At 41.6% G+C, this 21,132-nt stretch overlaps 2 long non-coding RNA genes across 3 annotated transcripts; one reads left to right on the top strand and one right to left on the bottom strand.

Moving 5' to 3' along the window:
• Positions 1–2,649: 2,649 nt before the first annotated feature.
• On the bottom strand, positions 2,650–14,274 carry LOC137326942 (uncharacterized). Of its 2 annotated transcripts, none has more exons than XR_010964306.1 (3): positions 14,146–14,274; positions 10,453–11,016; positions 2,650–5,002 (listed from the first exon to the last, which is right to left on the bottom strand). It is a non-coding gene; the product is annotated as an uncharacterized lncRNA (long non-coding RNA). The 2 variants fall into 2 exon arrangements; XR_010964305.1 differs by having other exon boundaries at positions 10,453–10,662.
• An 83-nt stretch (positions 14,275–14,357) lies between these two features.
• On the top strand, positions 14,358–20,641 carry LOC137326941 (uncharacterized). Its single transcript, XR_010964304.1, has 5 exons — positions 14,358–14,396; positions 14,677–14,798; positions 19,116–19,273; positions 19,522–19,708; positions 20,526–20,641. It is a non-coding gene; the product is annotated as an uncharacterized lncRNA (long non-coding RNA).
• The last annotated feature ends 491 nt before the right edge of the window (positions 20,642–21,132 follow it).

The raw sequence follows: 21,132 nt of genomic DNA, 5'->3' as shown, positions 1-21,132 counted from the left end.
GTAGGTCCCCTCCAGTCCTACTTCTCTCCCGTGCATTTTGCGCTGTCTTCTCCTATAAGGGGAGAAAGGACAGACGTGCGAGTGAGTGAAGGTGACATGTTCACCCAATGGATGCATTGCTTTGGGTGAGGCTGTCAATGAATCAAAAACATCAGAGGATGAGTATCAGACAGATTGATCACATTGCATCAGGATTGGAGTGAGTGGGAGAGGTGAGTTCACAAATGGGGAGGTGAGGAAGTGCACAGATAGTGAAGGTAAGTTGATAATGAGACTTAAGTGGGTGTGAGGAGTGATGTGATGGAGTAGGCTTGGCAAGACAAAGTGAGAGAGGGGGTATTGTACACTGCAAGATATAGGTGAATCAGTAACTGTACTCACTTTTTCTGACCCGGTTAGGTCATTAAAGTGCTTCCTACACTGCAACCATGACAATGCTCCTGCTTTGTCACTTCCTTTGCCACCTCCAACCATGCCTTCTTGGTGACAGAAGCAGGGCGCTCCCTCTGGTCAGCCAGGTATAGTACTACCCTCCTGCTTCTGACACCAGCCAGTAGAAACTCAAGAGAGGAGTCGCTAAAACGGGGTGCTGTGACTTGTTATATAGGCAAATGCAGCAGACACGTTGCACAAAGCAAGATTCCACAAATTGCAATGAGATGAATGACCATCTTACCTGTTTTTTTTGGTATTGATCAAAGGAGGAATGTTGGCCAGGGCACCAGGAGAACTCACTTGTCTTCTGCAAATAGTGCCATGGGATTTTTATTATCCACATGAGCAGGTAAGCCTTGGTTTAATGTTTCGTCTGAAGGACAGCTCCTCCAGCAATACCATGCTAACACTCTTAATCATGAAAGGTAAAGATATCGACCCTGAAATTCTGTGAGGTTTCTCCCAATCTCCCATCGTAACGTTGGTCAGAAAACCCAGAGAAATGGCATTAATGGCCAATTTTGCTGTTTCTCTGGTGATTCCAGGGTTATGTTGGATGAACAGGAGAACCTGTGCAGAATTTCAGGACCAATAATGTTGAAAAAATATTTCAATGGCTGAATAAATGTCACGGAAATGCATTTTGTAGGGTTGTGTTCCACTGCATATATTAAGCATACACAAAAATCCTCACAAGGTTCAAAGTGAATATGTCTGTTAAAAAAAAAACATTGTTGGTATTTTTTTATTCTTGTATGGTTGCAGGCTGGGGAACAAACACTTTTGAACTTTTGGTATCCAATGTCGGAAGAAAGCACTCCCAGGTCAGAAGGAGCAGCAACAAAAATAATTTGTTCATTTATTTGCAAGATTTGCTCTTTGAATAGTTTACATCACCCTGAATGAACAAGGCTACAGCATAGTCATAGTCCCATACAAATCCCATACAACTGGATGGAAAAGCACATATAAGTACATCTCTGCAAACTTGGAATATGCTCCAGTCTACTTCTGGTCTCATTAAGTCAGAGGTCAGGTAACGAGAGGGCAAAATCTTTCCCAGCATTGTCCTGTTAAAGCCTGTATGACCTTATGGTGATTGATACTTCATCTATTGTAACTGATGGTGTTTTAAGTGTACAGTCAGCGTTTCATCCCTTGTGTCAGCTTGTCAATGTCGTTTCACTGGGGCTGGAGATTATCAATATGAACCAGATTTGTTAGAGGGTAGAACTGAATGCTGTTAGAACAAATCAATCAGACATTATTTTCTTCAACTGTTGATTATATACTAATTTGAGCCAAAAAAATTGAAGATGAGTTGATGGTTTCTGAAAGCCATATAGGATGTGTTTATTTAACATTTGTCTCCAAAGAAATTATATTTAAAAAGTTGTGAAACTATAGCTTATAAAAATGTTTTATTTTCCTCAAACTTTCTGGGGCATACTGACAGTCCTTTCTTATGATGGTTTATTTTCTTCAAAACCAGTTGCAGTTGCTTTTTTGAGATTAGGATAATGTTCCCTGGTGTGAATGAATTAATTGGCTTTATTTGAGTTTTCTGGTTGCTGCATTTGCGGAGGTGCCAGTGGTTGGAAATAATGGGAAGTGGGGTTGGAGTGATGATGAGTTTCGCTTCATTAAAAAAAATCCTGTATTTAAGGTTTTACCACAGTGTACTATCGTGATAAGTCATGCAGACCATTGGCTTGATTGCATGTCCTTGCTTATGTTCCGTTACTTTCATAGAATCATAGAAAATTTACGGCACAGAAGGAGGCCATTCGGCCCATCGGGTCCACGCTGGACGAAAATGAGCCACCCAGCCTGATCACACTTTCCAGCACTTGGTCTGTAGCCTTGTAGGTTACGGCACTTCAGGTGCACATCCAGGTACTTTTTAAATGAGTTGAGGGTTTCTGCCTCTACCACCCTTTCAGGCCCTTTAAAGCGGTTTCAAGTTTGTTTACGTGTACATTGTAGAGGTCCTTTGTTATTGTACAGAAACTGGGGAGATAGCCTGCACCATCTGCATTAAAGCAGGAAACATCTACAGAGAAATGTGGGGAGTGACATTTTAATAATCAATAAGAGTGTAATAGGTTCCAAACCCTACACTGGAGAAAGTCAGGACCATCTGAGAACAGAAAACTTAGCTCTGCAAGCCAGTTCCCGCAAAATAAATTATAATGAACTTGTTTTTTTAACAATCTTTTATTTCTGGTGATGATTTTTATTTCCAGTACAAGAAAATAAACCTTTTTGACAGACTCAAAAGAGCAAAATAGACTAGAATTACTGTTGGCAGCAATAGTGGCTGAATGCCTAATGCATCGTTTTACATTTCTCCACCTGCTACCTTATATTTTAACATTTGCTGCAGTTGTATTGAAGTCAATACAATTATTCTTATTTTCATATTTAAAAAACCTCTAACTCTTCCAGGAAAAATGCATTTTTGGCTTGTAAGGTAGAATGATAGCAGGTTCCACAATGCCAGAAAATGCATCAAATTAAGAGTCAAAAATCAAAACTTTCTGGGGGGGAATTTGCTCTTAGATCCTCGAATAAAATGCATCTTGTGCCTTCTACACTCTCCTTTAGTAATCTCTTAATTCACCACTGCTGCAAATTGGGTTTTAGCACGTTTTAATATTTGATTCCTTTATGAAAGTGATCAAGTGTTGGGTATACTTGCAGCTAAAGTTATGGCAAACACATGTCATACCGCACAATGTAACACCTTGTTTTTGGGTTCTCAGCTTTTTGTGAGGCTGTAGGAGCTTTTTTGAAACTGTGAATCAGCTTTTACTAGTTTATCGGGTTGGCATGTGATACTTCCAGGTGTGTGGAGAGACTAATCATTTTGAGTCACTTGCCATATTGTGCTTAGAGATTGTGGGCTGCATTTTCCTCTGAATTATTGCCGTTTCTGGTAGTTTTTGGGCGGTAAACAGAGTAAATTGGAGCGGTAATCCGTACCACCTCAAAAATGCAAATTTAACATTGCACCAGAATTATCCCTCCAAAAAATCGCCAGTCCTGTTTAAGACCTACTGGGAGGCCATCTTGCTGCATTTAAATAGGGTCATGTGAACATAGCAAACTGCTCCAATCCATTTTCCCCAACCTCTGCCCAAACCCGCCTCAAATTATTACTGTCACTGTATAAAAGGTGGTACGAGCACCACTAAAGTAATCCCTGATGCAGATACTGTATTGAGTAGGCCATTTCCTATGCTGCAACTAAAGGTTGGTGCTGAATTTTCACTGTCAGCAGGTTTCCGGAGGGAAACTTTGCTGGCGAGTTAATTTCCTGCCTGACTACGCCAAAATGAGAGTTGGCTGATTTTAACCCCAGCCCTCATTTAAATCTCGCCAACCAACGCCCTACCCATTCTGGGTGGGAAGTCAGCGTGAAGCTGCGGGAAATCACGCAGCACAGAGGCTATCCGCCGACAGCAGGTGAGTGGCAAAATCAGCTGGCATCCCTTGAGTCGGTGGGGGGGGGGGCAGGTCTAAGCTTTCCTTGTGGGGCATTCCTGCTCCTCCTTGCCCCATAAGGAAAGTTAAAAAAAATTAAAAGTTACTTTTTTAGGCCTTTTCTAGTTCCAATCAACTTCCTCACTGCTGCTTCTTGCTCAGGTCCTAAGTAAAAATTGCAACCTGGTCTTGATGATGTCATTGGGACCCAACATGCATATGTAAAAAGGCTGTCCTTGCCACCTGCTCAGTTGAGCAGGTTAAAATCGCGATTGATCAGCTCCCAGCGGCTTCAGGGCAGATAAGTAGCTTGGGCAATTTTAACTGCCCACAGAATCTGAGATGCTACTGGTTGGTGTCATCACAGACTGAATAATCCTAATCAGATCCTGGAAGCCCTCAAAAAAAGTGTCCTGTTTAAAGCATCCATCTGTTAGCTGTCATTCTGGAAGCCACCAATGTTCTTAGAAGCACTCCCTGGTGTCTTGAAATCCCCATAGAAATCCCCAGACTATCACTGTCTCTCGAGTGTTCTGTAGGTCATGATAAACTTCCTGCACTGTGTTGCAGATGCAGGTAGTGGAAACTCTCCTTTTGTCCATCATCTCAACAATATGCATGGAAATAGTCTCCACTGCCTCAACATGAGATTGATGCACCATAATCATAGCTATCTTGAAGACTGGGCCATGAGGTCTGGGTCTCTCAACTCCTCAGTAAAGGATATTCATTTCTCCAATCTCCATGGAGGAATAGCATTCTCCCTCTCTTCCACTCCTGGATCCTCATTTTCATAATGCTATTTGCTTCACCCAATTAAAATCCTTCTGACTCACTAACTACTTCCTCTAAAGTGTCACTGGACTGTTGCTGGAGTAGGTGAGATGTGATGATGGAGTGACTCTGGAGTGATACTGGAGTAGGTGAGAGGTGATGATGAAGTGTCTCTGGGCTGATGTTGGAGTAGGTGAGAGGTGATGATGGAGTTGGTGACGATGGAGCAGCAGTTGTGGTTCTGAATGTGCCAGGATCTGGGTGGTAATTTGAATGGCTGGCCTCTTCCTGCAAGGTACGCCCGAAGCTGTGAAAAACAAAAAAGCTTGTTTAATTGCACACTCCATGACATTCCACCTTGAATAAATAGCTGCTGAGATTAAGGCATTGCAATACTTTGAGACAGTACATAAGCTGACATTACCTATAATGAGCACTTCCTAGCCTTTGCCAATCTTTTCTTGCTTCCTTGCCTCCAACCTTGTTATCTCCCAGTTCTTCTCCTAAAGTTATTCAGAAGAACATCTCTACTATTACATAGAATTACATACAATTTACAGCACAGAAACAGGCCAGTCCATGGTCTATGTCGGTGTTTATGCTCCACACGAGCCTCCTTCCACCCTATTTCATCTAATCCTATCAATATATCCTTCTATTCCTTTCTCACTCATGTACGTATCTAGCTTCCCCTTAAATACATCTATGCTATTCCCCTCAACTACTCCATGTGGTGGCAAGTTCCACATTCTAACCACTCTTTGGGTAAAAAAGTTTCTCCTGAATTCCTTATTGGATTAATTAGTGACTATCTTATATTTATGATCCCTAGTTTTGGACTCCCCCACAAGTGGAAACAGCTTCTCCATGTCTACCCTATCAAACCCATTCATAATTTTAAAGACCCCTATTAGGTCACCCCTCAGCCTTCACTTTTCTAGAGAAGAGGCCCAGTCATGATATCTCTGTTTCCCGTACCAGTCGACTTAGAACTGCTTTCTTCATCCAATTAATGTTGAATTATAAACAGTTTTGTTCTGTGGAATTTACAAACACTGAAGCTTTCAAAATTAATTTCAGTTAGAACCCTACATTCAGCAGAAAGTGGAGCCTTTCAGCTGATTAATCTGGGTTAAGGCTAACCCAAGTCTCAGAAGCAAAACGTCAGTGTTGCAACTAAGTGCATTACCGAGTCCTGTGTATGCATGTACTGTGCATCCCTGTGTACGTGTTCCAAGTGTTTAATTAGGTAAGAAATGATAGAGTTAGATTATATGAAGAAAAAAAGCTTTTGCAGTCAGACTACTGAGAGGTCCCTGCTCAGGCATGTCACTGTCCAGATGTAAATGAGTAATTGGGGTAATTTTAACCTAAACCGATGGGCAGGAACCCACGGGATCAGGTGAAATGCCAGTTTTACACCCCGCCCAATTTTGCTCTCCATTGACTCCAATGGGCGGGGTGTAAAACCAGCATTGCATCCAATCCTGTCAGTTTCCTGACGGGCGGGGTAGGATAAAATTGCCCCCTGTATCTCTCTGATACTACACCTCAATCATTATGTAGGAGCATTCCAAGTGTACCAGCTCAGTGTTGTGGTTTCCTACACTGTCTGCTCACTAGTCACAGTGAGGATCATGCCCCAGTGAAAGGCTTATGAATTATTATATCAGGTTTGTAGATAGGGGAATAATTGAGTTCTAGGAGTGATAGTCCTGACAAGTTAATTTTGTGACATGACACTTTTAAAATACTTGAAAAATGTGAGTAATAAGAATGCCTTGTTTAAATTTACAGCTTGGTGTACAATGTATTTGGAGCTGCAAAGTGTATATAGTGGAGTCTTCATCGCAGGTCTGGCAATGCATGAGCTGAAGGCCATAAAAATGACATGAAACAGGAAAAGAATATGACTGATGTTACTCGAATGATTTATCTGCTAGTGATGAAACATAACTATGCCCTCAGCAGATTTTACTTAAGTTACAACGCTGGAATAATGGTTTGTGCAAGAACTCAATTACTTAATAATAAAGCACACTATATTTTTTTAAAATGCAATATTTTCATCTCTTTACCAGAGAGCTGTGATTATATGCCCCAAATGGGTTTTGATCTCATCCCTAATAATGATGCCCTGGTACCATTTTATGAGGCATAGTTTGTGCTTGTGTGATCAAGATGAATGGAGCAGTGCCGAAAAATTATCAAACATCTCTAGTCGATCACATAAAGGTCAGATGCAAAATAAAGCCACCCTATGCCAATAAGTGTTGCCCAACATCTGTGGAAGAGAAAATAATTAATTGCATTATACAATGCCAACAATGTTTACAAAACAGCAGAGGAGCAGTCAACATGAATTTAGAAGCAAACACAAATCTATTGGAATCTCTGAGGAGGTGACTAAATGAATGGATAAGGACTATTCAGTTGCTAAAATTTGCCTGGATTTTAGAAGATATTTGATAATGTTCCTCATTTAAGACTCTGAAGCAAAGTGGGCCCCTGTTCGCTCTAATATCAGGTTGGGCCCCGATTCTGGATTCAGGCTACATTTATACTATAACTGCAGTACCAATGCTGTAGTGTCAATGCACCCTTAAATTGCAGGACTTAATGGTAAATTAGGTAAACAGATTGAAAACTGACAATGCAATAGAAAACAATAAAAGATGATGGTGCCTATCTTCCTCCCCACCCCTCCTTCTGGGCACTAGTCAGGGGGAGCACTCTGCCGGGTCTAACCAAGCCCATATTTTCAGGTTCAAATCATTAACCCAAGCCCACTGAACCCCAAGTGCAACCAGCCCATTGTTGAGGCTTTACTCATGGAAACAGATGTGGATGGCTGCTGAATTTGGAGCCTTCTGGCCACAGTCCAAAAACAGCAGTCAGTAGACCTTCACCTCAGATCCCCGGCCTACTGTCCATGAAAAAAAAAGGGACTTATCTTTTTGGTACTTTGGTCTTTGCTTCCTGGCCCTCTCCGATTGCAGAGGGCCGAGTAAAGAACCTAAAGCTCACGTTTTCTTCAAAATTGGCTCCCGTTTGGCATTGGGAGAGGAAAATGAGGCCAAGGAGCTGATTCTACACCTTCTTCCTCATTGCCATTCCTGCCCTTGACTTGCACCTGATGCAGACATGAGCACTCTGGCCTTTCTCCCACAATTGGGAGAAACCTCTGAAATTCCTGGATACCGTAAAGGGTGCATTAATATCAAGGATGGCCCTCACATGAGCAACAAACTGTCTGATGCAAATTTCTATATCACACTTCCCAAATTCGCTCCATCGCAACTGAAATATCCTCCATCTGATTGGTGGACATGCAAATTTATTAATTTGTCATTGAAATTCAAATCAGATTTTTTTCCAATTGATTGACTGACATGCAAATGTTTTCATTGTGATTCAAATTTATTATAATTCAGTCACATGCAAATGTTTCAGAAAGGAGAAAGCTAAACCAAGCAAGTTGCTCAAAATTACTTGAAAAATTTTTCATCCACCACTTCAGCCTGCTGATTATGCATCGGTTTACAAAAAATAAAATTTATAACATAACTAACATATAAAACATAAAAAAATCTTTTAACTCCCAAAAAATTATCCAGCATCTGTCAGAAAAACAACTATTAAGTGTCAATCCAGAGGCAAAACTTCCAGGGCTCAAGTTTGGAGTCTACCACAATCCACAACACAATCCTAGTCATCACCTCCCACCCCAGCATGTTCCCACTTGTCAGACCCCTGACCCACACCGAACCATCAGATGACACCCCATGCACACAGTCAGAAAACAAAGTATAATCATAGAATCATACAGCACAGAAGGAGGTCATTCGACTCATCGTGCATGTGCTGGCTCTTTGAAAGAGCTATCCAATTAGTCCCACTCCCCTGCTCTTCCCACTGCAAATTCTTCCATTTCAAGTATATATCCAATTCCCTTTTGAAAATTACTACTGAATCTGCTTCCACCACCCTTTCAGGCAGTGCATTCCAGATCATATCATCGCGCTGCATAAAAAAATTCTCCTCATCTCCCAATTACCTTAAAACTGTATCCTCTGGTTACTGACTCTTCTGCCACTGGAATCAGTTTCTCCTTATTTACTCTATCAAAACCCTTCATAATTTTGAACACCTCCCCTTAACCTTCTCTGCTTTAGGGAGAACAATCCCAGCTTCTCTAGTCTCGCCACAAAACTAAAGTCTCTCATCCCTGGTACCATTCTAGTAAATCTCCTCTGCACCCTCTCTAAGACCTTGACATTTTTCCTAAAGTACGGTGCCCAGAATTGGACACAATATTCCAGCTGGTTCCTAACCACTGATTTATAAAGGCTTAGTATAACTTTCCTGCTTTTGTACTCTATGCCTATATTTATAAAGCCCTGGATTTTGTATCCTGTTTTAACAGCCTATCAACTTGTCCTGCCACCTTCAAAGAATTGTGTGTGTGAACCCCCAGGTCTCTCTGTTCCTGCACCCCCTTTAAAATTATACCATTTAGTTTATAATGCCTCTTCTCATTCTTCCTTCCACAATGCATCAATTCATACTTCTCTGCATTAAATTTTATCTGCCATGTGTCTGTAAGCACAAAGTCCATTTTAAAAAGCAACTTCAGGTTGGGACCTGGGCTGATGAGTCTGCTGGCACTCAGAAATGAGTTGGGCAACATTCCCTTCACCCACCTCCCACATTGCTACCAGACCCTTGCCCATGCCTCCCAATCCTTCCAAGCCATGGTAATCAATCCCAGATCTAGTAACCTCCCATCCTCAGTCCTACAAAAGTCTGCGATCCCCTCCACAGTGTTACCAGGCACCAGAAACTCATCCACTCCCTCAGCACTTGCACACCTCACAAGCATTTCCCCCACTTCTCAAACCCTCAGCACCCTCAATGTTCCAGATTCCGCCAACCTCATCAATACTATCCCAATGCTGCCAGTCTACCCCTTCCAGTGCTACCGGTCCCGCATCTCCTCCACCAGTGCCACTATACCCCACTATTATCACTGCCTCATGTTACCAGACCCAGGAATTTCCCCCTGCCTCAGTTCTAACTACTAAGGCCCCCCTCAGTGCTCCAGAACTAGCACTGTTTCAAGTGTTACTGTGGGACTCTGCATCTCCAGTGGTGATGAACCCATGTACCTGCCCTCAATGCTACCATATCCTTGGACCTCTGTATCCAACTATTACAAGACCCCAGGAAAAGCTCAGTAAATCAATCCTCACATTCCACCCCTCCCCCAGTACTATCATATCCCTTCCTGTCCATCACACTTCGGCTGTCATACTCTATTCAGTGTAAATTGAAAAAAAATAAAGAAGCACACAAAATACCAAAACTACAATATGTGCAGTCCCTCACAAACAAAGACAGGTATTTTACCTCCAACCAGTTCTGCATCATTTAGTGGTCTCGCAAGAACCACCAAAACTTGCATAATGAGGGGAGCGAAGTGTGAATCTCAGTTAAATCTCGGTTTGAACTCAGTTGTCCAGTCTAGATACCTGACATTTTACCACCAGACCTGCTGGAGAGGAATTTATCTCTGGTTTATACTCTCATTTCTACACGTAACTGAAAAGACTGCGGCTCCATTGCTATGTCCAGTAACAAAGATTAATGTGCACACCTTCACCATGATGCCAATTTGGGCAGCATCCAAACTAGTGTCAAAAAGCTATTATTAAAATCGGAATTATTCAGAATTACCTCTAAGGATAACATGCCTACCGGATGTAGTTTCACTTTTGAGTGATATTGTGTTACTGTGCTGGTGACTTCACTCTGTCAGTGCCTTCTGCTGTGGTGCCTCACTCTCAGAGCCTCTTGCCTCTGCAGCTCCGCTTTCTCTTCCATTATTGTGAGTAACAGGGGGATGCCCCTTGAGAAGACCATTTCAGCTGCTTAGTCCATCTGAACATGTTTGGGTTCGGCAGGAGTCTGAAAAAATTTGGGTGCACTGAGACAGACATCACTTTGGTTAAGTTTAGTACAGATCTCAGTAAGAAAAATTCAAAGAAAAATGCAAAGAAAATTGCTATCATTCTCCAGACATCTATTACGCCGATATCAGGTGACTTCGGGTTGCGTTGCGCCTAAATTTTTGGGCGTATAACTATGCCAGCGCTTTATTCGCGTAAATCCGGGAAACTTGCGTGAGCTGGTCTTCTGCATGGGGGCAGGGCTATGTAAACGAGCAGCTGCATCTCGGAAGCAGAGAATACGATTGAGGAAGATTGTGCAGAGTGATGTTGCAGCGTCAAAACTGGCATAAATCAGTTATGCGCGAATTACCTCAGAAAAAAAATGGTGCAATGTCACTCTTATGTTCCTAAGTTACACCAAAACTTTCTGGGAAATTCTGGACCAATGTTTCCATTCATTTGCATATATCCCAAGCTCTGAATACTGAATTTGTGTTCTGATTTGCCCTTTCCAAATCTCCAGGCCCATGAAATTCAAATTCGACAAACCAGTTAGTAAGAAATATAAGCGTATGTAGAACAGAGTTCTCTGGACTTCATGGACTGGATTGCCAGGACTTGCAGGTCACGTGTGGCCCACAGGAGATAGTATGGACTACACATATGCCTGTTCAATGCTATGACTTAGCAGGCTGGTCACATGTAACAAATGATTTTATAGTTTGTTCCATGAATTGTTACTGTTATGTGGCTAAAACACTTTTTTAGTTTTACATATTTCCTTAAAGCCACTGAGATATATAATGTGGAATTTACTGGCCCACATTCAAAATAATATTGTAATGCCTCTCCTTTAATAAATTTCTGTTTTACATTTGGAAAGCATCGACGTAATGAGGGATTTTCATTTCAGACCAAAAGCCAGTGCAACAGCTACATCTGCACTCCATATACTTCCTGCCAAGATTCTTTTAAATGAGCAAGTAGCCAGCTGGTAACTGCCAGTCAAGGGTGCATATTGCAAATAATAACCTTATAACATTATTTTATTAATATCCTCAAAAGAACAAAGTGTATGTGGGAACAGCAGTGCATTGGGTTATTAAAACGGATATTGACCATTCACTTAATTCTATCAGATAAATCATTAACACACTCCAGTGTAACACAAGATTTATCACAGTGTGTTAACACTGTAATCACAGCCTTTTCTTCACGTACTACAACTGTAAGTCTGGCATGTTTATTCTGGCATCATCCCATTAACAGTATACTATGCAGAACTGAACTAGCTGGCATGGTGTTGCAAATGTTGGGTCTGCCTTAGATTTTCTTTCGGGTACAGTGGTGCTGGTCACTTCCATAAGCAGTCCCCACATTTTGCATCCAGCAGTGGGCCTGTACAGCCCAACATTTAATTATGCAAAAGTGTAACCCAGGGGTGTAACAATGGGACCCCTTGTAATCTGAACTTGATCTTGTGGGGTAAAAATTGGTCCCTGTCACGCTTGTTTTTTGGGTGAAAAATTAAAGCTCAGAGAACCAATTTCTGAGCGCGATCTTTCATGCCTGATATCCCCCGCAAGTGCGGCAGCTACCAAATTGGCATGCGCCACGCATGCTGTGCTCAGTTTTTCCGGGTCTACAGCAGCCTAACCAGCGCTTCTTAAAGGGATTGCTGGAAGCCGCCAATGAAAAGCTAAGTTAAATATTTTTTCCTTACCTTTAAGTGGAGGCAGGAGGAGCAGGGCAGCCAGCTGTCACTGGGCTCGCCCCCCCTCCTGTTCACCTCCACACACCACCCCCCACCCCCCCCCAACAGGACTTAACTGTGGGCTGGCTCCAATTTTCCAGGGCCCCGACCGGCAAGCTGCATCAGGGTACCCAATATGGTGTCCACAGCATGCCGGTTTGATGTAGATTAGGCATTGGGCCAAGTCTTCAGGCGCGCATCAGCCTACCCCCTTCACACCGGTTTCTGGTGCTACAAGAATTTCTCCACCTGTGTCTTTTGCACGTGCCTTTGCATGCACTTCTTAGTAACTTGTTAATAAAACTGGCTGTGGATTCTCAGCAGCTGCCCCATTCTACGCCCAAATGAATAAATAATTTCAACAATAACAGCCAGTGAATGTTTGTAGTAAGCCTGAGATAATTAATTGACCAGGCTCCCCTTCCCATGCAAGCGCAGTAGATGCAACACTGTCCTTTCACCTCCTCTCTCCCCACTGTCCTGGGCCCCAAACACTCCTTCCAGGTGAAACAGCGATTTACTTGTACTTCTTCCAATTTGGTACATTGTATTCGGTGCTCACGATGCAGTCTCCTCTACACTGGGGAGACTAAACGCAGATTGCGTGATCACTTTGCTGAACCCTTCCATTCAGTCTGCAAGCGTGACCCTGAGCTTCCAGTCGCTTGACACTTTATTCTCCATTCCACTCCCACTCTGACCTCTCTGTCCTTGGTCTCCTGCATTGTTCCAATGAAACTCAACACAAGCTCAAGGAACAACACCTCATCTTTCTATTAGGCACTTTACAGCCTTCCGGCCTTAACATTGAGTTTAACAACTTTAGACCTTAACCACTGCTCCCACTTTTTCTCTCCGCACTCCTGGGGTCTACCCACCTTTCTTCCACCAAATTACCGGACCAATTTGCTACATTTTCCACGCTTCCCTCCTGCTCTGCTTTTCTGCTGTAACCACTTACTCCTCCTCTAGGCCCATCTTTTATTCCTTTACTTGTCCCATTATCACCCCCTTTTCCTTGCACCGCCATCCCTTTTGTCATTTGATCACTCCTGCCCTCCACCCTATCATAGACCTCGCTCTTTGTTCTTTCCTTCCCTCCACCGCACCTTTTCCCTGGCTGTGTATTTGCTTAAAAGCTGTTAATCTCGAACATCTTCCAGAACTGATGAAAGGTCAACAACCTGTTTCTCTCTCCACAGATGCTGCCTGACCTGCTGACTGTTTCCAGAATTTTCTGCTTTATTATAATGAAGTAACTATTGTCCCTGGTCGTTGTGTAAACGTCATCTTCAACGACTGGCTCAATAACACATAGGCCTGGAAATTGCTCCGAGTGGCAAACCAGCATTGCTCGCCGCTCATTAAATTTAAAGTCGCCCATTAAGTTACCGCGTTCTTTTTGGCGGCAACTTCCTTGAACAGCGAGTTCAAATAACATCAGTGTTCTTTCTCGGCTGTGTGAGTGGTGAACAGCCAGGAAGTGCAGCTCATAGACAAACTGCACAAACTAAAAACCCAGATGTGCCCGATAAGGCATTATAAAATGACACACAGAAAGTGAAATAAAGAGGGTAAGATTGAAAGACTCAGATAAAAGAAAAAGAAAGAAAAAGTTTTTAAAAATTAATTAAATTTTTTTTTTAAGTGTCGAAAAATTATTAAAATCAGGAGTAATGAGATTCCACGTTTTAAAAAGTTAATTTTTAGTGCCAGAGAGGTTGTTTGGCAGTCATTAATACTTACCATGCTGTTACAACTTAGTTTAGACCTAAAAAAAACTCAGCATAGTTGTTTTGTGGTGAGAATAGTTTGTTTCCAGCTGGGAAGTGCAGCAAGTTGGCACTGGTCCATTGATTGCAGCCACAAGGTCCCTTTAACGCAAAGCTGACAGATCACCAGCGAACCAGGAAGAGCAAGTTCCAGATTTCCGCGTTTGACTGCGCATGTGCAGTCGCTGGAACTTGCTCTTCGATTTCGCCACTAATAACAGCGCTGTAAGACTCACCATTATTTTAAAAGCAATTTCCGGCCCATAAACTCCTATTTTTCTCAGTGGCTACAGCTTATGTGGATAAGGAGAATTTTAAACCTGTGTGTACCCACTTTAATTTGAAACACACCATTTAAATGTAACTCATTTCCAAATGTTGATTGACATGCTGTGTATTTCCAGCATTTTCTGTTTTAATTTCAGATTACTAGTAGATGCAGTTTTTTCATTTTACTCTACAAAATTTTCAATATATGTTTTTTTTTAAATGTACTTTTGCACAGTAACTCCATAAATTAGTAATAAGGGAACTAGGATTTGTGGCTAAAACCATCCAGTGAACCTCAACACCATTTAGAGAATTTTTAAGACTGTGGCAACTCATGTCTGGGGATAGGCAGCTCAGGTAATGAAGCAGAGTATTAGAGTGTGTGTTATAGAAAATGCTCAGTTACATTGGTATTTTTAACAAATATATGTTGTTTTAGTCATTGGGGAAAGTTTAATCTCCGTATGTAAATGTATAATTTGTACAATTCGTCAATGTTAAAGCTAACAAGGCAATGAATATACAATTAAACTTTCATTAAAAAAAAAGAACGGAAACAATGTAATTACCATAGTTTGCATATATAAATACTAACTAACCCAATTAATTATTTTTTTAAATAATATATTCTTCAAGTTTTGTAAAGATGATATTTTGCTGTGATGGAAACAATATTTTGTAATTAGCATAACTTGCATGCATGATTTAAGATTAATTAGCTTGTTGTATCAATACATTAGTCCTAATAACATAATAAATATATTCTCTAAGTTGCACAAGGTTAGGAGTGATGTTTTTGAATCTAGGGAAACTTTGGTGTAAATCAACCTAATTTGCATAAATACATTTGACCTAATTGTTATAATTTATTTTTATTTTATCACTTTTGGCATAATGAGCCAAAACTTTACTGTAGCCGGCGAATGAACGGCACCTGCTGTTAGTTAGACTTGCCCTTGCCTGTTTAATTTCCATCAGTTTTTGCACAGCAAGTTACTGTAAGTGGGAGAGGGAAACGGTGCGACGCCCTCTACAGGGCATCTGGGATCTGTGTGAACAGGACAAGCAACTGTGTATCTCTTTAACCAATCAGACTGAAGGATTGAGGGTTGCACAGTGCAGAATCTGAACCAGGAGGTGTAAGTTAGAAAAGTGAATTCAATGTCAAATCAGGTACAGAAAGAGAGGGAAAGAAAGATTGGATTAAGAGAGAGAGAAAAAAAGAGGCAGAAAGAAAATGTTTTTTAAAAAATGTAATTAAATTTTTTTTTTAAATCTCCAACAACAATTAAAAGTTGAAGGAATGAGACTCCACACTTGTTAAAAGTTAATTTTCAGTGCCAGAGAGGTTGTTTGGCAGTAATTAAGACTTATCACGCCGTTAAAAAGGGTACTTAGAAAGCCCTAATTTTTTGTGGCGAGTTTAGTTCATATCTACCATGCAAGTACAGGAACTTCACGCCATTCATTGTATTTGAATGGTGAGTCAGACAGCGAGATGCCAGTCCAAAGTTACATCTCTGACTGGAGGCTGTGAATCTGAAAGAGAGATTCCTTTACTGCAGAGGATTACACTGTTACAGCGTATACATAAAATACATTATCTGGGAACTCCCCCAGGGCTACTGCCATTCCGCTGATGTAACTTTTCTGGAAGTGTGGTGGAAATCCTGTTTACACACATAAACTAGGTTTCTGGCACACTTCCAGCGAAGTTACTGTGATGGAGCAGGAGCAGCTCAGAGGAAATTCTTGGCCTGTGTCACCAGTGATCGGAATCTTTCTGGAGATCCATTGTCTGCAGTTAGGAACCTTGTATAGTGGTTATAGCAAGATTATATACAATGTTTATTCCAAGAATGAAACTAACCACAGATCTCAGGAGAGATGATGGTACAAGTGAGCGTCACCTCATCATTCAATTGGCAAATTAACTGAGTCGTAAGGAAGTGGAAGGTGCAGTGTTCAATCTCTGATCTGCCCAGGTAGCATTTTAATTGGTCTCAGCATTCCTGATCTAGTGTGGGGAAAAACAGCCACTCCTTACTGCTACCCAGTGCCTCCTACTGAAAGTCCATGCATACGGATAGTGAATGAGGACAGAGACGAGCTCAACTGTGGTGTGCCCCACAATAAAGCACCCTGTTGACACTCATTGTCCAGACCTGCATATATAAGGAATGGCCATTTGGGTGAGGTGCTGGAGAGAGCCAGGGCCCAGTGAACCATAAACTTTAAGGAGCAGACAGGAGAAAACTGATGGGGAAGGGGAGAGGTCGGATTCACATGTATCATTACAGAATATTTTGTTTAGGCAATGCATATATCTAAAAATAAGCAAACATTATTATTAACCAGAAATGTAGAGAACATTACCTGCGTTATACAGATTAATATTCATAACATCACACAACAACTTCCAGTTATATAGTGCCTTTAACGTAGTAAAGCAGCCCAAGGCGCTTCACAGGAGCATTATCAAACAAAATTTGACACCGAGCCACATAAGGAGATATTAGGAGAGGTGACCAAAAGCTTGGTCAAAGAGGTTTTAAGGAGCGTCTTAAAGGAGGAGAGGTAGAGAGGTTTAGGGAAGGAATTCCGGAGCTTAGGGCCTCGGCAGCTGAAGGCACAGCCACCAATGGTGGAGTGATTAAAATCGGGGATGCGCAAGAGGCAAGAATTGGAGGAGCGCAGTGATCTCGGTGGGTTGTAGGGCTGGAGGAGGTTACAGAGGAAGGGAGGGGTGAGACCATGGAGGGATTTGAAAACAAGGATGAGAATTTTAGAATCAGGGCGTTCCTGGACCGGGAGCCAATGTAGGTCAGCGAGCACAGGGGTGATGGGAGAACGGGACTTGGTGCGAGTTAAGATACGAGCAACATAGTTTTGGTTGAGCTCAAGTTTATGGAGGGTGCAAGATGGGAGGCCAGCCAAGAGAGCATTGGAATAGTAGAGTCTTGAGGTAACAAAGACATGAATGAGGGTTTCAGCAGCAGATGAGCTGAGGCAGGGGCAGAGACGGGCGATGTTACAGAGATGGAAGTAGGCGGTCTTGATGATGGAATGGATACGTGGTTGAAGCTCAGCTCAGGGTCAAATAGGATGCCAAAATTGTGAACGGTCTGGTTCAGCCTCAGACAGTGGTCAGGGAGAGGGATGGAGTCGGTGGCTAGGGAACGGAGTTTGCGGCGGGGACCAAAGATAAAGGTTTCGGTCTTCCCAATATTTAGTTGGAGGAAATTTTTGCTCATCCAGTGTGACAAATGAGAGACAGTGGAGGGGTCGAGGAGGTGGTGGTGAGGTAGAGCTGGGTGTCTTCAGCATACATGTGGAATCTGACATGTTTTTGGATGATGTCACCGACGGGCAGCATGTAGTTGAGAAATAGGAGGGCGCCAAGGATAGATCCTTGCAGGGCTCCACAGGTAACGGTGCGAGAGCAGGAAGAGAAGCAGGTGATTCTCTGGCTATGACTGGATAGATAAGAATGGAACCAGGCGAGCGCAGTCCCGCTCAGCTGGACGACGGAGGAGGGGTGTTGGAGGAGGATGGTTTGGTCAGCCGTGTCAAAGGCTGCAGACAGGTCGAGAAGGATGAGGAGGGATAGTTTACCATGGTCTGAGTTACATAGGATGTCATTTGTGATTTTGATAAGGGCCGTTTCAGTATTGTGGCAGGCATGGAAACCTGATTGGAGGGATTCAAACATGGAGTTGTAGAAAAGATGGGCACAGATTTGGGAGGTGACAACACGTTCAAGGATTTTGGAGAGGATCGGGAGGCTGGAGATGGGGCGATCGTTAGCAAGGACAGAGGGGTCAAGTGTGTTTTTTTTGAGGAGGGGGTGATGATGGCAGTTTTGAAGGGGAGGGCGACAGTACCTGAGGAGAGGGAACATGCGTGGGAATTGTACGCCCAGGCACTGTTTGGTGCAAAAGTGGCACTCGTCTGATGAAAATTCTACACACAAACCTTGTCTCCTCTATTTTCAGGAGCTGATGGGCCTTCTATGTATTTCCAGCACTTTGTTTTTAATTCTGCTTAGAAATGATCCGGTTCTAAAATGGAGCCTCCGCCGGGGTTGCTTAATCCAGGTTTGCTACAAATCAGTAGCCGTTAAAGGCAGAGGACCACTTAATCCAGGTTTCACTCCATATTGGTTTATAGAAACATTGCAGTAAAAACATCTCAGTGATCTAAATATAGCATCTGTGGGAAATGAGACAACAAACCTTTCCAAAGTAATGGTATTGGCCATGATTTTGAGCATATCTGTGCACATTGGACTCTAAACATAATGCACACTGCACAAAATTATGATCAGAAACATACACTGCACCCAAAAATGATTACTTAGCTGAGTAAATCCAACTGAAATGGAAAGAAAATACATTTTCCTTGTGTAGGGTTTCTGTTCACTAAACACAAATATACATTTTCAGTCCTTCATTTTCTTATTAAATGGCAGCTTGATATTTCAGAAATTATTGCTTCTGTTTTGACTCCCAGCTGAAACCACTTGCAGGTACCTGAGATAATTTGCGGATCTACTATGTCGCTGAGTACAGCTTGGACACCGGCGTTCATGACGAGAGATTACTATAATGAATGCATGCACTCAGCAGTCTCAATTAAAGGTAATTAAACTGTTCTCAAATGTTCTTTGTACAGCTACTTCATTAGGAACAGATGTGGATCCGGAGATGCCACATAAGCCAAGAACCACAATCATAAGTAATAGGAAATGATCTGACAACCTCTACTGATCCATCTGGATCCATCATAGTGCAATAGAAAATTACTTCATTACTTCTGATTAAGACAAATGAGTGAGTATATAAAAATCTGCCTTGATTACATCTAGTCAATGAATATTTATCATATCTTCAAGCCTTTTAGTTTTTTGGGATTTAAAAAAACATGTTTATTTGGATTTAGAACAAAAGTGATGTTAATGTTGGATTCAACATTATTTGCTCCATTTTCACTGAATTTTATCGTAGGCTTCAAAACTGATCATGTATTCCATTGGTTACATTTGATTAAGTCTACAATATACTTTGAATTGTTTATCAAGGTAACAGATGCCAATGTTGGATAAGCGACCACACAGTCACAGCACTGAGAAAAACATCTTCCCCTACACAATTATATTTCTAATTTCCACCGTGTATCTCCTGAACTGTATTCACTACGGTTGCTGAATCATGCCACTTGTGACAATTATTTGCTTTGAACTCACGTCCACTGGGAACCAAACTAAGGTAAACAAATTTTAACTCACCTGTGAGCATTAAGTCATTGGTTAGAGAAGAACTAGGCCTCCTGGATGCATTTGAACTTCAGTCCCCAGGGATGAAAGAGGGTAAATAAATGGAACATTGGTGTGATGTTTGAAGACAGGCAATCAACATATCCTTCTGCAGCTAGGACTTGAGAATTTAATTCTGGTGTTGATTAAAAAAAAGCCATTAAGAACAGCTTTAATCCATGCTGTTTAGGTTGGATATATGGATCTCACCATGTGATAGTGAGTTGGTACTATCAATATGATGCAACACTGGCTATTAAGTTGGCAGAGTAGGTGCCATTTCAGGATTGTGTGAACATTGCTTAACCGAACTAATCGATTAATTGAAGAGACTGGACCTCTCAGCTTGGCCTACAAATATACTTATTTCATTATGCTGTGCATTGGTTTCTGTGCTCCATTAGTAGCATTTAACACAGTAGAGCTTTGGGATTACTACATATGATCAGTTATCTGAATTATTTGCATATCCAAAAATAGGTCCTGTACTGTTTAACTAGACCCCTACTGTATTCATTCTGAAAACTTTAACAAACCCTTCCCACCAAATTGCATGCATTCATTTCTCTTTGTAAAATCATTAGGAGTTTGTACTAACAACTTTTAGTTACGTGGTAAGGAACAAAAACTACAAAGCAAAAATTAAAAAAAAGAGTGCTAGAAATACAGAGCAGATATATCTGCATTTGGAAAAAGAAAAGACAGGTTAACATTTCAGGCATAGACCCTACATCAGAATCTAAAACATTAACCTTTCTTTTCCCTTTCAGATGTTGATGGACCTGCTGTGTATTTCCAACATCTTCTGTTTACATTTCAGATTTTTTCCCTCTAAATATAAAAGCAAAATTGCTTCAGCATTCAGATCATTTTAATATTTCAAATTTAAAGGGGTTATTGCTCATTGCTGTAGGAATTTCAGTATACTTTAAAACTATTAGTTTGAGATGTTTATTAAGACAACAGATGGCAGTGCTGAATTAATGGAATATTTTTCTACTTTACCTTCAACCACCAGTATTTCTAATTTCCACAGCACCTCATGCCTCTCCTCCGAGACTGCTAAAATAGGTCACTTGTGTCACCTATTTGCTTTGAACTCCTATCCATTGGGAACTGGACTAAGACAAATAAAGCTCAACTCACATGTAATCATTATTAGTCATCAGTGAGACGAGTCTCACCTCTCTGATGGATTTAAACTCGAGTCCTCAGAGATGAAAGAAAGAGAACAAACAGAAGTCTGAGTTCACACCAGCTAAAAGCAAAAGCTTATTGTCCCTTAAAACAATCATTAGAATAAAAATGTTCTTGTCTTTTGCAACTTTCAAGCCTTTAAGTCTGTTGTCTACATCATGACTGTCAATTGTGTTCTTT

The sequence above is a fragment of the Heptranchias perlo genome, chromosome 11 (assembly GCF_035084215.1).
Source record: "Heptranchias perlo isolate sHepPer1 chromosome 11, sHepPer1.hap1, whole genome shotgun sequence".
NCBI lineage: Eukaryota > Metazoa > Chordata > Chondrichthyes > Hexanchiformes > Hexanchidae > Heptranchias > Heptranchias perlo.
This window is presented reverse-complemented; position numbering and strand designations above follow the sequence as displayed.